Source organism: Schistocerca piceifrons, chromosome 2, assembly GCF_021461385.2.
Source record: "Schistocerca piceifrons isolate TAMUIC-IGC-003096 chromosome 2, iqSchPice1.1, whole genome shotgun sequence".
Lineage (NCBI taxonomy): Eukaryota > Metazoa > Arthropoda > Insecta > Orthoptera > Acrididae > Schistocerca > Schistocerca piceifrons.
Genome location: NC_060139.1, coordinates 808,621,106 through 808,637,021, shown reverse-complemented (window position 1 = coordinate 808,637,021; position 15,916 = coordinate 808,621,106).

The following is a 15,916-nucleotide window of genomic DNA, read 5'->3' as shown; positions in this document are numbered from 1 at the left end:
GTCACATTTTCGTATATGTTGAGAAGAAACTTGACATAGTAGGAAAAAACTAGCTACACTTTTGAAATCAGCAAGTCTTTACAACTCTAAAACAGCTCAAAAATTTGACTCGACATAAACTGTGTTCCAAATTGTTCCCCAGTGTAGTCAATAAGTGAGATCAAATTAAGAAGCATTATGAGAAACCAGTTAAGAGCTAAAAACGTTTTGAAATATGAACTATTGACAAGTAACACAAATATCCCTTTCCAAGACACGGAAAACTGTCAGAACATTAAAGGAACTCAGTTCATTTAAAAATACGAATGGTAGAAGACGTTCCATTTCAACGTACAAGATGGTCCACGACTGACGAAGTATCGCTTATGCGTCTACACGTTATATAACTTCTTTTAGAAATATACAGACTTTTACTCGTCATAAAACTCTAACTGAAGAATTAAAAGTATCCTCCAAATAATTTGAATATACTGGCTGTAACCGGTATATGCGCAGATATTTCTGTTGGTGACATGACTGTGTACAGAACAACGCTACATCAGTATTTATGTCAGTTGCAGATTGATAACTACAGAAATTACAATTCGTATGTTTAGAGTGGTTAGTACTTCCAGTAACTGAAGTGAAATGGAAAGAAGACAAGAATTTATGGTCAGGCGAACACAGGGTAATAACAACGGCAGCAGAAAATGGTATAACGGGAGTATGATGCGTTATCAAGAGGAAGCTGGGGCAGAGAGTGTTATTTGTTCTCATCAGAACCGACAAGAAACCAGCTCAGACGACAATAGTTCGGGTATATATGCCGATTCCATAAGGAGAAGACCAAGAGATAAAGTATATGGGGATACTGAACGGGTAATTCTCTATGTGAAGGGAGATGAAAATGCGGTTTTAGGGAAAGGACTAGAAGGAAGGGTTACAGGAGAATAGGGGGCTGAATGACAGAGAAGAGACACTAATTGAGGTCTGCAATAATTATCAGCTACTGATAGCGAATACTTCGTTAAAGAATCACGAGAGGAGGACGTGCACTTGGAAAAGGCCACGAGATGCAGGAAGATTTAAATTACATTACATCATGCTAAGGCACAGATTCTGAAATCATATGTTGGATTCTAAGGCGAACATAGAAGCAGATGTAGCCAGATTACAATTTAGTAGGATGAAGTTTAGCTGGTCGGGGTGGCCGAGTGGTTCTAGGCGCTACGGTATGGAACCGCGCGACCGCTACGGTCGCAGGTTCGAATCCTGCCTCGGGCATTGATGTGTGTGATGTCCTTAGGTTAGTTAGGTTTAAGTAGTTCTAAGTTCCAGGGGGCTGATGACTTCAGAAGTTAAGTCCCATAGTGCTCAGAGCCATTTAAACCATTTGATGAAATTTAATGAGACCGGGCAGGAAAAGTCAATGGTCGGTCAAATGGGATACGGAAGTACTAAGGATTGAAGAAATAACGCTTTAACTTCTGAGGCTGTAGTTACTGCGACAATGAATAGCTCAGAAGGCAGTTCAATTGAAGAGGAATGGACATCTCTAAAACGGCCAATCACAGAAGTTCGAAAGAAGCCGTAGGTACAAGAAAGGTAACGGTAAAGAAACAATGGCTAACAGAAGAAATAGTTCGGTTGATCGACGAAAGAAGGAAGTACAGAAAATGTACAGGGCAATTCAGGAATACGGAAATGCAAGTCAGTTAGGAATGAAATAAACAGGAAGTGCTGGGAAGCTAAGGTGAAATGGCTGCACAAAAAATGTACAAACCGAAAAAGAAGTGATTATCGGATCGACTCACCATGTGAAGAGCCAAAGCAACCTTAAGTGAAATTAAAAGCAAGTGTAGTAACACTAAGGCAGCAACAGAAATTCCACTCTTAAATGAAGCAGAGAGAGAGGAAAGGTAAAACTCATTCTATTGAATACCTCCATGAAGGGAAGGACTTGTGAAGTCGTCGAAGAACAAACAGGGGTCGACAAGGAACAGATATGGAATCCAGGATCAGAATCAAATTTTAAAAGAGCTTTGGACGACGTAAGATCAAATAATGCAGAAGGGGTAGATAATATTCCGTTGGAATTTCTAAAACCATTGGTGAAAGTGACAGCAAAATTATTCACGTTGTGGTGTAGAATACCAGACTTTCGTAAAAATGTCACCCACGCAATTCTGAATATAGAAAGAGATTACAAGTGTGAGAATAACCTCATAATCAGCTTAACAGTTCATGTATTCAAGTTGCAGACAACAGTATACAGCAGAATGGAAATGAAAATTGAGGATCTGTTAAGTGACGATCAGTTTGGATTTAGGAAAGGTAAAGGCACCAGAGAGGCAGTTCTGACGTTTCGGCTGATAATGGAAGGAGGACTTTAATACAATGGTACAAAATGTTCGAAATTCTGAAAAAGTTAGGGGCAAGCTACAGGGCTTGATGGGTGATATCCAATCCGAACAAGAACGAAGACAGATTAATAAGACTCTAAGACCAAGAACAAAGTTCTCGGATTAAAAAGGATGTAACGCAGGCTTGTAGTCTTTCAACCCTGCTGTTCGATCTTTATATCGAAGAAGCAATAACGGAAATAAAAGATTCAAGGTGGATTTGAAATTCAAGCTAAATCAGTATTAGATTCACTGATAATACTACTATCCTCACACAAAGTGAATGAGAATTACACGATGTAATGAAAGGAATGATCAGTCTAATGAATACACGCTATGTACTGAGGATAAATCGAAGAAAGGTGAAAGTAATCAGAAGAAGCAGAAATGAGAATAGTGATAAATATAACTTCAGGATTGACAGTCACTAAGTAGAAGTTAAGAAATTTTTCTACCTAGACAGCAAAATTACAAATGATGGACGGAGCATGGAGGACATAAAAAGTAGCCGGCCGAAGTGGCCGTGCGGCTACAGACGCTGCAGTCTGGAACCGCGCGACCGCAACGGTTGCAGGTTCGAATCCTGCCTCGGGCATGGATGTTTGTGATGTCCTTAGGTTCGTTCGGTTTAACTCGCTCTAAGTTCTAGGGGACTAATGGCCTCAGCAGTTGAGTCCCATAGTGCTCAGAGCCATTTGAACCATTTGAACATAAAAAGTAGATCAACACTGGCAAAAATACCATTCCTAACCAAGGGAAGTCTTCTGTTATCAAACGTTAGGAATAATTTGAGGAACAAGTTTCTGAGAATGTATTTTTGGAGCATAGCATTGTATGGTAGAGAAACACGGGAAAATTGGAACATAAGAGACCCTAAGCAATCGAGATATGGTGGTACAGAAGAATGTTGAATTTAAGTGGACTAATACGGTAAGGAATGACAATGTTCTACGCAGAATCTGCCAGGAAAGGAAAGTATGGGAAACACTGACAAGAAAGAGTCGTAGAATGATAGTATATTTGTTAAGACATCAGGGAATACCTTCCGTGGTGCTAGAGGCAGCTGTAGATGGTAAAAACTGAAAAGTAATACGGAAATTGGAATACATCCAGCAAATAAGGACCCAGATTACGATAGCCGCACCAAACAAGTGAGAAGACCGATGACTCAAAAAAAGAAAAAAGCCTCCATTAAGATTAAAGATTTAATTCTTATTTTCCAATGGGCAGTAGGTCAGGACGTGTGGACGCAAAATTGTTGGTGGCCGTTACGACCAAGCGTAGAACAACAGGTAGTAAAATGTATGACGTGTTTATGGGAAGACTGTTCGAGGCATAGAAAATTGACTTTCACAACTAGCTGTATTTTATTATTGCCCGCTCATTTTAACAGACTATCTAACTAACGGAATTAACTGATTCCGAGACTGTTAACTTGCAGTAGAAGTAAACAGTGCTGCAGATCGCTGTTTATAAAATGGTTCTAATGGCTCTGAGCACTATGGGACTTAACTTGTGAGGTGATCAGGCCCCTAGATCTTACAACTACTTAAACCTAACTAACCTAAGGACATCACACACAGCCATGCCCGAGGCAGGATTCGAACCTGCGACCGCAGTGGTCGCGCGGTTACAGACTGTAGCACCTAGAACCGCTCGGCCACTGCGGCCGTCATCGCTGTTTATACGTGCGTCGTTCTTAAGACGAAATCTCTCAACTTAACAATGGAAAGGAGCCGCCTGATCACACAAAACATGCTTTCTGTTAGCCGGACACGATAAGACATATCGATAAAAATTTTATAGTACTTTTATCTGAGTTTCCTTGGAGCCAAGGAAGCTGTAGACTACCTTATCGTTTCACAAGTCGTGATTTATAAAGTTTATGTGTTCAATTGGTAGAAAACAATGCTGGCACAGAGTACGGCGGAATTTCATTGCTTAAACACTTTCACTGCTAGAGCTGCAGCAATGTACTTGGCGTTGCTATTATAGCTTTCAACTAGTTACGGTTAATATCGATAGACTCGTTTCCCAAAGAACCAGTCTCTCGTTTTCTCAGCTCTTTAATCGGTAACAGGGTGACGAGTTAGCGGGCAGACAAATCTGATCAAGCGAAAGAGTAAATGTGAGAATTATCTAATAACGGCAGTAATTACTTGAAACGTCAGTAAATTGAGAGGGTGGTTTACACTGCTTCTCTATTCCTCTCCGTACGATTTCATATTCGTTGAAGTGTGCGAGACTAGTATGTAGATGCAAGAGAGCAAACATCGCGTAAGTGTCACAGCATCTCTGGAGCTCCTAAAGGAAATCCATCCGAAGAACCACGCGTCACGTACGCCGCTGTTTGAGTTGCGTAAGACATTTACATAGAGTGTAATCGGCTGCACAGCGTAATAAGCTGTCAAACTTGGAGAGGTACGACGTCGCCAACTATGATGTTTTTCATAATTATGATTAGCTCTCACAAAACATCTAGGTGCGTAGTGCAGAATCCTCACCGTTCGTGTCAGTGGCTTCAGATGGCGCAAATTATTCCGGAATATAAAGTTTTAAACTGTGCTGTAGCAGTGATTACTGAAATTAATTCCATTTTTATAAATATAGGTAAGGCTCAGTGAGCTACAGTGGTCAGTAAATGACAAATGTTACTCAAATATTTAGTGGCATTTATTATTCCATATACAGGGTGAGTCACTAACTACTACCACCAAGAATAACTCTGCAAGAATGATAGGAGCTGAAACGTTTGTGGAACAAAAGTTGCACAGGACAACGGGGGCCTTAATGTGACGATGGTTTTTTGTTGCTAGGTGGGGTTGCTTCAGAGATATGAAGGTCATCTGTTTTTTTTTTTAAATGGGATGCTATAGTTTGGTACTTATTTTCTGATAGCGGCTATCGAGAGGAATCCAATGATGTGTAACAGTAAGGTCTTTGACGATCAACGAAGGTCATAAAGGTGTCATGAACGTCCATTTTACAAAAGGTGTTAGAGGTGGTCGCCATTGGTATATATACAGTTCTGTATTCTTCTTGTCGTGAACTGAGTGCTATTCCTTATCACATCGGCACACTCTCGCATATCTTCAGATGTAGTGGGAACGTCTTTATAAACAATGTCTTTTACAAATCCCACAACAAAAAATCCAGGAGCGTCGAGTCTGGTGAACGAGCCTGCCACGACACAACTCCTCCGCGTCCAATACAACGATTTATAAACTGTCTCTGCAACTCATTTCTAGCCATCAGCAAAAAATGTGCCGGACACCAATCGTGTTGATACCACATCCTTGTTCAAAGCTATTTCATCCAATATCAGACCTAATGTTTCTTGCAGGAATGTGGCGTACTTCCTACCATTAAGATCTCCTTCGATTAAATAGGGCCTTTAATTCTGTCCTCCAGAATCCCACACCATACATTCATTGACCACAGTTCTTGGTATGCAACTTGCCGCAGCCAACATGAATTTTCAGAAATGTGTCATCCCTCTGAATCTGAAGTTGAGCCCACCGGTAGAATTCAATGTGACGCGTACAAACCGTACCAGTTAATTCTTAGTGGAGACTGATATGGTAAAGATGATATTTACGGCGATGCAGAACAGTAACACCACCACTCTGGCTCATGCCAGATTCCATTGCGATTTGACGCGAATTAACATAAGGATCACGAACCACAGTGGCAAGTGTACCAATTTCCATTTCCCCGTCAGTAACTTTCCTTTGCCGGATATGTTTCCGATGCGTTAAAGATCCAATTGTTCTAAATTTATCATACACACATTTCAATGTACGACGTGCAGGGTGTGTACGTTAAGGATATGTTTCAGCTCATAAGTCTAGCTCTCACTGAATTTCGTTGACATTCTCCGTAAATGAGAAGCACATCGACTTGTTCTTCGAAGGAATATATCATTCACGTTCGTTTGATTCGACGATACCAGTCTTGCTGTTCCTAATAGTGCGTACTGCGAAACCATCGAACGATGTTTACATGTCAATGGCAGGTTAGATGGATACGCCGTATTCAACGAATAATTACTATTTGTACGATATACGAGAGGGAAATTTAAAAAAAATTTGACCTTCATATCTCTAACGCGACCCCACCTAGCGACAAAAAACCTAAATTATATTATGGCCCCGATTGTGCCATGCAACATTTGTCCCACAAACGTTTCAGCTACTATCATACTTTCGAAGTTACTCTAGGCGGCAACAGCTACTGGCTCACCCTGTATATCATTACATCTTCATTGATGTCGTTCCCACAGGCTCCTCTCGTTCATTTCGGCGAGCACAATTCATTTAATTTGATTTAAGCTCTACGACACGCGGGCAGCAATTTCTTGTTTCCGAAAATACTGTTAATGCGTAAGCCGAAGAGAGCTGTAACTGGGTGAATTAATATGATGTATTTGGCTGAGATATGTTAAAGCACTGCAGTTTTATAAAGAAAGTAATCAAAAACGCTTTCTACCGTATTGCTAGAATCACATTTGTCATCAAAGATTATGATTCGTTCGCTGACTCCCAAAACAAATTCAAATAACTTTCCTGCGAACATACCTTTAGTAGGACGTTACAAAAAACATAAGTCTCAATTAACCGAGAAAAAACATTAAAAAATTACGTCGACATAAACTTGCCGGTAGGCGTTTTCTTCCATTCTGAGTGCACAAGCGCTGTAGTCTTATTTGAGGAAATCGTATTTAGTCCGTAGGTTGTGTATTTTCGGAAATAAAATTCTTTATTCCGTTTCATTTCCACTGTCGGCCGATTTTCACCATGTGGTTATTACCATGAGTGCCCACATTCACTAGGATATATGTGTGTCACTCTCACAGACAGCAAATAGTTTACATGTTTGTACATAAAGGTTTGGCTCTATCACATCAGTAAAGTAAAATTCTGAATGGCACGGAATGGTAACATGATATGGTGAGCCCAGCTGATGTCACAGTTGGCAAGAGAATATCAATAGAAAGATTCGCACTGCTTGACGTTATTTTGTGGGTTTTTGCTTAGTGATGCGTCCGTTTACATGTTTTTACATACTTCCCTATCGCGGCGTGGTCATGGCTATTCGCAACGAGGATAGCAGACAAACTTCTTTAAGACCAAAGGTATTAATTATGGAAATATTACACACACATCAGCGATCGTTGTATACATGAAAATGTACATTCCATCTACATCGAAAAACAAGTTTATAGCAGTTCATTCGTTACATGTTTCGGCTCATGCGGCCTTCCATGTAGAATTTGAACTCAGACATACGTACTCAAATTGAAATGAGTGGCCATGTACAAAGTCAGTAAGAAATTCAGTTCTTATTGATACTGTGCGCTGCCAGTCATTTTTTGTGATCTAGAGGGAAAGTACATTTTCTAGAGTCGATAGTGAAAGTAAAATAGTTAAACGTATTTTAGGACCAATAATGAACATCTGATGCAAAAATAAACCAGACTTTAATACTAAATTGTTTAGTAGCGTCATTCGCGGTAAATGTACTTAGAACAGAAGACTTAATTAATGAAGTAAAGTGAAGTATGCAGGTAAGGTGGCTGTATTGCAACATTCGACGGACTATACAACATTCTACAATACCATGTAAAGTCGTCACATTCCACATTTATTTGTATTTTTAAGCTTCAGCTACAGTAAAATTTGATTTCCAGATACTACAGGAATTTTCAATCATGGAGAACTTCATTACACGTAACTGAACAGACTGACGTAAGTAACAAAAAAGTCAAATTTACTGCACAGTAGTTCAGTCTCTCCTTTATCTGCACAGTTTCGATCAAATAGGGGAAACGAAACTGAGCATGAGGGGAGCATGAGGGGGAGTATAAGGAGAAAAAAAATAGCCCCTAGAGACGGAGAGATGGAGACAGTGTAGGGGGCGCGGATGGATGTTGGTGTATTTGCTCTTTACATACAGGATGAAGAAAAATTCGCACACTCTGACTTCGCAGCGTGGTTCCTCACATACTAGCAATACAAAAGTGTCTGTCACAAAATATCGTCCTGCGCATATTTCAGGCAGTAAATAGACCTTAAAGACTGGCAACCTGGCAACACAGTAATCAGCATATAGCAGTAGTCCTGTGCAGTTAGTGCTGTGGATAGCGTTTTGTATTAGCATGCAGGAGGTCGAGGATTTGATTCTGGATCGTGGCATATTTGTTTTATTTGTTAAATATATATGTGTTAGGATATCTGGCGTCTTAATTGTCATACTGCGATTACAGTGGGTCCTCTACAAAACATTTGGAGTTACATTCTACGAACCCAGAAGTACAATCGTTTTCATTCATCAACTTTTAAAGAAATCTCTTGCATTTAGTGGACGCAAATTGTTTCGCACCACTGCATCTACTGGATTCCAAACTTATTTTGTGTGCAACGTCCCCTATAGGTACCACCGGTAAATACCAACTATTGTTCTTTCCACGTTTAGGTCCATTACTTTTCGTTAGGTTCTTACGTCTCACCTAGGGACAGCAATGTGCTTTGCAAATAATTGCGATGGGACCATTGCGGAAGGGTACACAGGAAACAGGAGTCTAGTAAATGCAGTGACGCGAAACAATTCGCCTCAATGACGTGTAAAAGGCTTCTTTAAAAGTTGACCTATAAAAATGATTGTATTTCCATTTTTGTGTTCGTAATATGTAACTGCAAATGTTTTTTAAAAGACTCACTGTAACCGCTGTCTGACAATTAAGACGAATAAAAAGCAATAAGCCTCGACCCTGAATCGAACCCTAGAACTCCCGCATGCTAATCCAAAACGCTATCCACTGCACCAACTGCGCAGCGCTGATAAAATGTGCTAACAGACACAGTTACTGTAGTCGTGGTTACTGTGTTGCCAGGATGGCAGTCTAACTTCCATTTACTGCCCGAAATATGCGCAGGACGAAATTTTGTGAAAGACGTTTTTGTGTTTGCTAGTATGAGAGGCATCACGCTGCGAAGTCCGTGAGCGTGAATTTTTCTTCACCCTGTAGATAATTGCCTAGTAATACGGTCACAGCAGGGCAGAGAACGCCAAACTGAGCAAAATTTTCCAAATAATCGTTGGTGGAAAAAGAATCGTTGGTTGAAAGTGACAGACCATTCAGGAACGAGCACTCAGAGGTTTATGTAAGTGTACATGTTTGGGTGAATCTAGCAGTGCAGCTTCTTCTGGCTAAGTTTTGTAATGTTCATATTCTTAACAAATTAATGGCATTACCTTAGTTTTAGAGTAGGTGATTTAATATTGAGGTTTTCTAAGTCAACATAAATTCGCATAACATAACGAGCCATTGATAGGAATTAAAATCGACTGATCAACTGAAACCATTATTGTCAGGTAATTTAGTTAGCAACTTAGCTCTCGCAACACGGGTATTCGTTAGGATAAGATGGTTTAAATCCACACATTTTCGTACTCTCGTCAGTAATTGAGTGTCGTTTTATAGTCACATGTTGACATTGCTACTTATCCGACCAGCGATTATTTAGAAACTTTTCCTCAGTTTGACATCCTACAACCCGCTCTGAACACAGTTTGTTTCTCTCCTCCCTGATATACCTAGAGGCCGAGAGAGAGAGAGAGAGAGAGAGAGAGAGAGAGAGAGAGATAGAGATAGAGAGGGGGGAGGGAGAGGGGGGGGGGGAAGGTTGTAGAATGTGAAAGACTGGAAGAATAATGCGCAGTGGAGGGGAAGAAGAGTTGGAAGACGAAAGGAAGTAAAACTTCGATTTAATGTCTTGCAGACGATGTGGCCACTAGAGATTTAGAAAGAGGAGGAGAGGCAAAGAGTGGATGGAGAGAAAGGGTTGGTATATAAACTTAGAGACAGGGTGATATAGAGAGAACAAGTCGTATGAAAGGGAGAACGTATTTTGAAAGTAAAGGACTATGTCCACAAATTTCTACGAATCTGTGTTGTCACTGTACATAAAACTGTTTCTTACGCTGACAACAGTCCTTACGCTTAGTAATTTCAGATTCATGGCTCTAGAACCAACTTTAGAGCTATACACAGGTTTACAGTGGGGCCTGCAATTCACTCTGCTACGGCTCTACACAGAGCGCTCGCAGAATTTACGGGCTACCACAGCGGTCACAGTTCTGCTGAAACAATCGCCTTTGGCAAACGGCGAGATAAAGCCCGTCTGGCGGGCGGCGAGCGCGACGAGTCGGCAACTATGTCGAGCGGCGGACAGAGTGTGATCGACGCGCCCCCAGGCCCGCCACGCTATTGTCCTTAATGAATCACTCCGGCCGGCCGGCCTGCGGCACTCCATTGGCGAAATGACCCGCAGGCCGTCCGCTCGCCTTATATCTCACTGGAACAGAGCGCGCACCCACTTCTTCCGTTCTGCCCTTAGCGTTGCAGAACAATGCGATTTACCAGATACGTGCCGAGTGCCTTCGGCAAACCCCATTAGCTCTTCCGGATCGTATCGTAACAGGGGGACACGTAAGAGCAATTTGCACATTCGTTTGAGTTTCCGTTAGTACAAGGAAACACCCTAGTATAGACTGGACTGAGTCTTCAAAGGAGAAACCCACTTCAAAGTAAATAAGAAAAAGAGTAAAGGAATGAGAAGTGCGAAAAATGAAAATAACACTTGAGCGCTGAAGTAAGAAAACAAAGCCTTTCCGGAATTTCACAAGAAATACCGCACGGAATGACTGAAGTAAAGAAGTTGGGAGACAGATTGACACAGGTTAAGGAATACTACAGGGATGAGAACATGAAACTGACGCAGAAAATATTTCACGCACCTTGGCGTAGGCAACCCAGTTTACATCATCTGCCCGGGTTGTGAAGTTGCTTAAGTTGCTTTAAATACTGCCTGGGCCAGTGTCATTTAACCAGCTCTATCCTTCTACTTCAGAAATTCACTGACATCAAAAATGAAATTATGATGAAGACGCTTGCACAATTATATGCTTTGAGCACAACAACGAATTTCAGTGAATGCTAAAATAATGCATGTGAAGAGGAAGACACTGCAGGAATACGAATTTTTGTCGTACAGGAAAACTGATGGAACAAACAAACTAGAAAATATAGAGTCGTTAATATCTCTATAAACGCATACACCCAGCAAACTTCCTTATGGAGTGCGATGCAATACTTCTGGTAACTCACTATTTCTTCCCTTCCATGATGCATTCACAGAGAAGGGGAAAGATGACTGTCAATAGTCCTCCGTATGAGCTCTATCTATTTTTGATATTCTAGTCGCAATTTTTTCGTGAGACGCGTGTCAGAATAAACATGTTGCCCGAATCTTCCTGCAACGTTTGCTCTCTGAATTTCAGCAGTAAATCTCTCCATGATGAACAATGCCTCTACTGACTATGGTAACAATCCGTCTACGGAACGTCACCGTTCTTCGTGGGACCTTCTCTATCTCTTCTATGAATTCAAATTCCCAAGGGCCCCTGAATGACAAGCAATACTCAAGAATCGGTCAGACAAGTGCTCTATAGGCCCTTCTGTGGTGGACGAACTACATTTCCTTAAGATTCGTCAAGTGACGCTCATCCTGACACTAGCTTTACCTACCTTTAGTATTATGCCGGAGAGTTAATCCTAGGTACTTTTAGGGCTTCGTACCTCAACAGCTAAAAAGGGATATTTGTAGGATCACTTTGTAGTCCGTCTGTCTCTCTGTATGTTAAGACCAGTTTTTCTCAAACAAGGTTAGAGATATCGAGTTTGAAATATACTATGTGATCAGAAGTATCCGAACACCTGGCTGAAAATGACTTCGTGTCGCCCTCCATCGGTACTGCTGGAATTCAGTATTGTGTTGGCTCACCCTTAGCCTTGATAACAGCTTCTTTCCTCGCAGGCATCAGTTAAATTAGGTGATGGAAGATTTCTTGGGGAATGGCAGCCCATTCTTCACGGAGTGCTGCACTGAGGGGAGGTTATCGATGACGGTCGGTGAGGCCTGGCACGAAGTCGGCGTTCCAAAACATCCCAAAGGTGTGCTATAGGGTGCAGGTCAGGACCCTGGGCAGGTCAGGACCCTGGGCAGGTCAGGACCCTGGGCAGGTCAGGACCCTGGGCAGGTCAGGACCCTGGGCAGGTCAGGACCCTGGGCAGGTCAGGACCCTGGGCAGGTCAGGACCCTGGGCAGGTCAGGACCCTGGGCAGGTCAGGACCCTGGGCAGGTCAGGACCCTGGGCAGGTCAGGACCCTGGGCAGGTCAGGACCCTGGGCAGGTCAGGACCCTGGGCAGGTCAGGACCCTGGGCAGGTCAGGACCCTGGGCAGGTCAGGACCCTGGGCAGGTCAGGACCCTGGGCAGGTCAGGACCCTGGGCAGGTCAGGACCCTGGGCAGGTCAGGACCCTGGGCAGGTCAGGACCCTGGGCAGGTCAGGACCCTGGGCAGGTCAGGACCCTGGGCAGGTCAGGACCCTGGGCAGGTCAGGACCCTGGGCAGGTCAGGACCCTGGGCAGGTCAGGACCCTGGGCAGGTCAGGACCCTGGGCAGGTCAGGACCCTGGGCAGGTCAGGACCCTGGGCAGGTCAGGACCCTGGGCAGGTCAGGACCCTGGGCAGGTCAGGACCCTGGGCAGGTCAGGACCCTGGGCAGGTCAGGACCCTGGGCAGGTCAGGACCCTGGGCAGGTCAGGACCCTGGGCAGGTCAGGACCCTGGGCAGGTCAGGACCCTGGGCAGGTCAGGACCCTGGGCAGGTCAGGACCCTGGGCAGGTCAGGACCCTGGGCAGGTCAGGACCCTGGGCAGGTCAGGACCCTGGGCAGGTCAGGACCCTGGGCAGGTCAGGACCCTGGGCAGGTCAGGACCCTGGGCAGGTCCGTCCATTACAGGGATGTTATTGTCGTGTAACCACTCCGCCACAGGCCATGCATTATTAACAGGTGTTGAAAGATTCAATCGTGATCCCCGAATTGCTCTTCAACAGTGGGAAGCAAAATGTTAGTTAAAATATCAATGCAGGCCTGTGCTGTGATAGTGCCACGGAAAACAAGGGGTGAAAGCCCCCTCCATGAAAAACACGACCAGACCGTAACACCACCGCCTCCGAGTTTACTGTTGGCACTACACACGCTCGCAGATGGCGTTCACCGGCATTCGCTGTCCGACAGCCGGCCACCTGATCGGCAAATTGTGTACTGTGAGTCATCACTCCACACAATGTTTTTCCACTGTTCAATCGTCCAACGTTTACGCTCCTTACACCTAGCGAGTCGTCGTTTGACAGTTACAGGCGTGATGTATTGCTTATGAGCAGCATTTCGAACATGAAATCCAACTTTTCTGATCTCCCGCCTAATTATAGTACTTGCAGTGCATCCTGATGCAGTTTGGAATTATTTTGTGAAGATGTCATGTCTGCCTTTTACACATTATAGCCCTCTTCAACTGTCGGCGGTCTCTGTCAGTCAACAGACGAGGTCTGCCTGTATGCTTTTGGTCTGTACGTGTCCCTTCATGTTCCCACTTCACTATCACATCGGAAACAGGGACCTAATGATGTCGCATACAGACGTGTGACACAAGTGATACCCAATCACCTGAACATGCTCGAAGTCCGTGAGTTCCGCAGAGCGCTCCATTCTGCCCTCTCATGATGTCTAACGACTACTGAGGTCGCTGATATGGACTACCTGACAGAAGGTGGCAGCACAATGCACCTAATATCAAAAACGTATGTTTTTGGGAGTGTCCTGATACTTCTGATCACATAGTGTATGAGCCAATTACGAGTACTAACGTCTACGGTTCCTTGATCCTGTAGAAAATTTAAGCTAACTTTAAGATTGTAACTTAATGCAATCGAAAGATACGGCCGTATGGTAATAACCTTTTCTCGCAGGAATGGCTAGAAATATCAAGTTGAAATTAATGCCTAATACTAGGGTCTACGATCGTTTGGAGGTGTAAGAAATTTTTCTACGTCAACGTAATCAAAAGATACAGCAAATCATCTCACATATTTTGGCACTCGTAAACTCACCAACACTTACAGATTTACTACTATATACATAGTTAAGTATGTACAGAACCTTCAGAGCGCAAATCCTATTGGCACGTGTGCGTTATTTTTTCGGCTGCTATTACGCCTAGTTGAAAGTGCAAATGTGGAGATTCCACAATTATGAAAGAAATTGGTGAGACCGTTTCAGTTATTTCCCACAGTGAAGTGGTTACGTTACTTCGGGACCGCTTATTACACTTCTGCAGTTTACTAGCGATTATTAAGCTTTCAGACACGTCGCAGTATTCATATGCATGGCGAAATGAAAACTCATGGTTTGCTCGGTTTTCTTTAAGTGGAAGCTGATTATAGTGAATACTATCATTGCAGACCGCAGTACTGCAGATGCAGAGCTGTGATCAGTTCTTGAGATTTGACAGAGTTTTTGCTTTGTTAAAAGCGCCTTATCGAGAATGTAATAATCCGGTAATTCCTTTAATATTTATTTACATATACAACGACGTGTTGAAAAGTATGCCTCTGAACTTTTTGTTCTGTTCTCCATGCATGTCATGCATGTCATGCATGTCATGCATGTCATGCATGTCATGCATGTCATGCATGTCATGCATGTCATGCATCCTTGATTAACTTTCTCGCTTCGCTGACGCAAGTTGCACCACTTTGTTGCTACAGGACTCCGCACTGCACCGCGTAACATGGGGGTGTGTAACGTAACTATGTCGGTGTGTGAGGAACTGCATTCTGTAATCGAGTTTCTAACCGCAGAAAACGTATGTCCAATTGAAACCTATAGAATAATGAAAGCTGTGTACGCTGATGACTGTATAGACATCAGTCATATGCGATGCTGGGTTGTTCGTGTTCGTAGTGGAGGGAACGGCGGTGCTGATCTCAACGTGTGCGGCAGAGCTAGGAGAGAACGACGGCGTGCAGCACCCGACGAGACTCGTCGGAATCGGGTTGACGAACTTATCAGACAAAGTCGTCGGATAACAGACACAGATCTCAGGTAAATGTGGCATATCACGAGAGCGTGTTTAAACCATACAACTGGCCTCTCGTCGGGAGAAATGTTTTCATCGCTAGAACGACAACCTTTGTGGTGTCACCGCCAGACACCACACTTGCTAGGTGGTAGCCTTTAAATCGGCCGCGGTCCGTTAGTATACGTCGGACTCGCGTGTCGCCACTATCAGTGATTGTAGACCGAGCGCCGCCACACGGCAGGTCTAGTCTAGAGACTCCCTAGCACTCGCCCCAGTTGTACAGCCGACTTCGCTAGCGATGGTTCACTGTCTGCATACGCTCTCATTCGCAGAGACGACAGTTTAGCATTGCCTTCAGCTACGTCATTTGCTACGACCTAGCAAGGCGCCATATTCAGTTACTATAATTACTTCAAGAATGTATTCTGAACAGATAATATTGTGAATCATGTACCGTCAAGAGCGACGTTCATCATTAATGGATTAAAGTTAAGTATCAAACTAATTACGTCTGCTTTATGAACTCTCATTCCTTGTCATGTTCCAGAC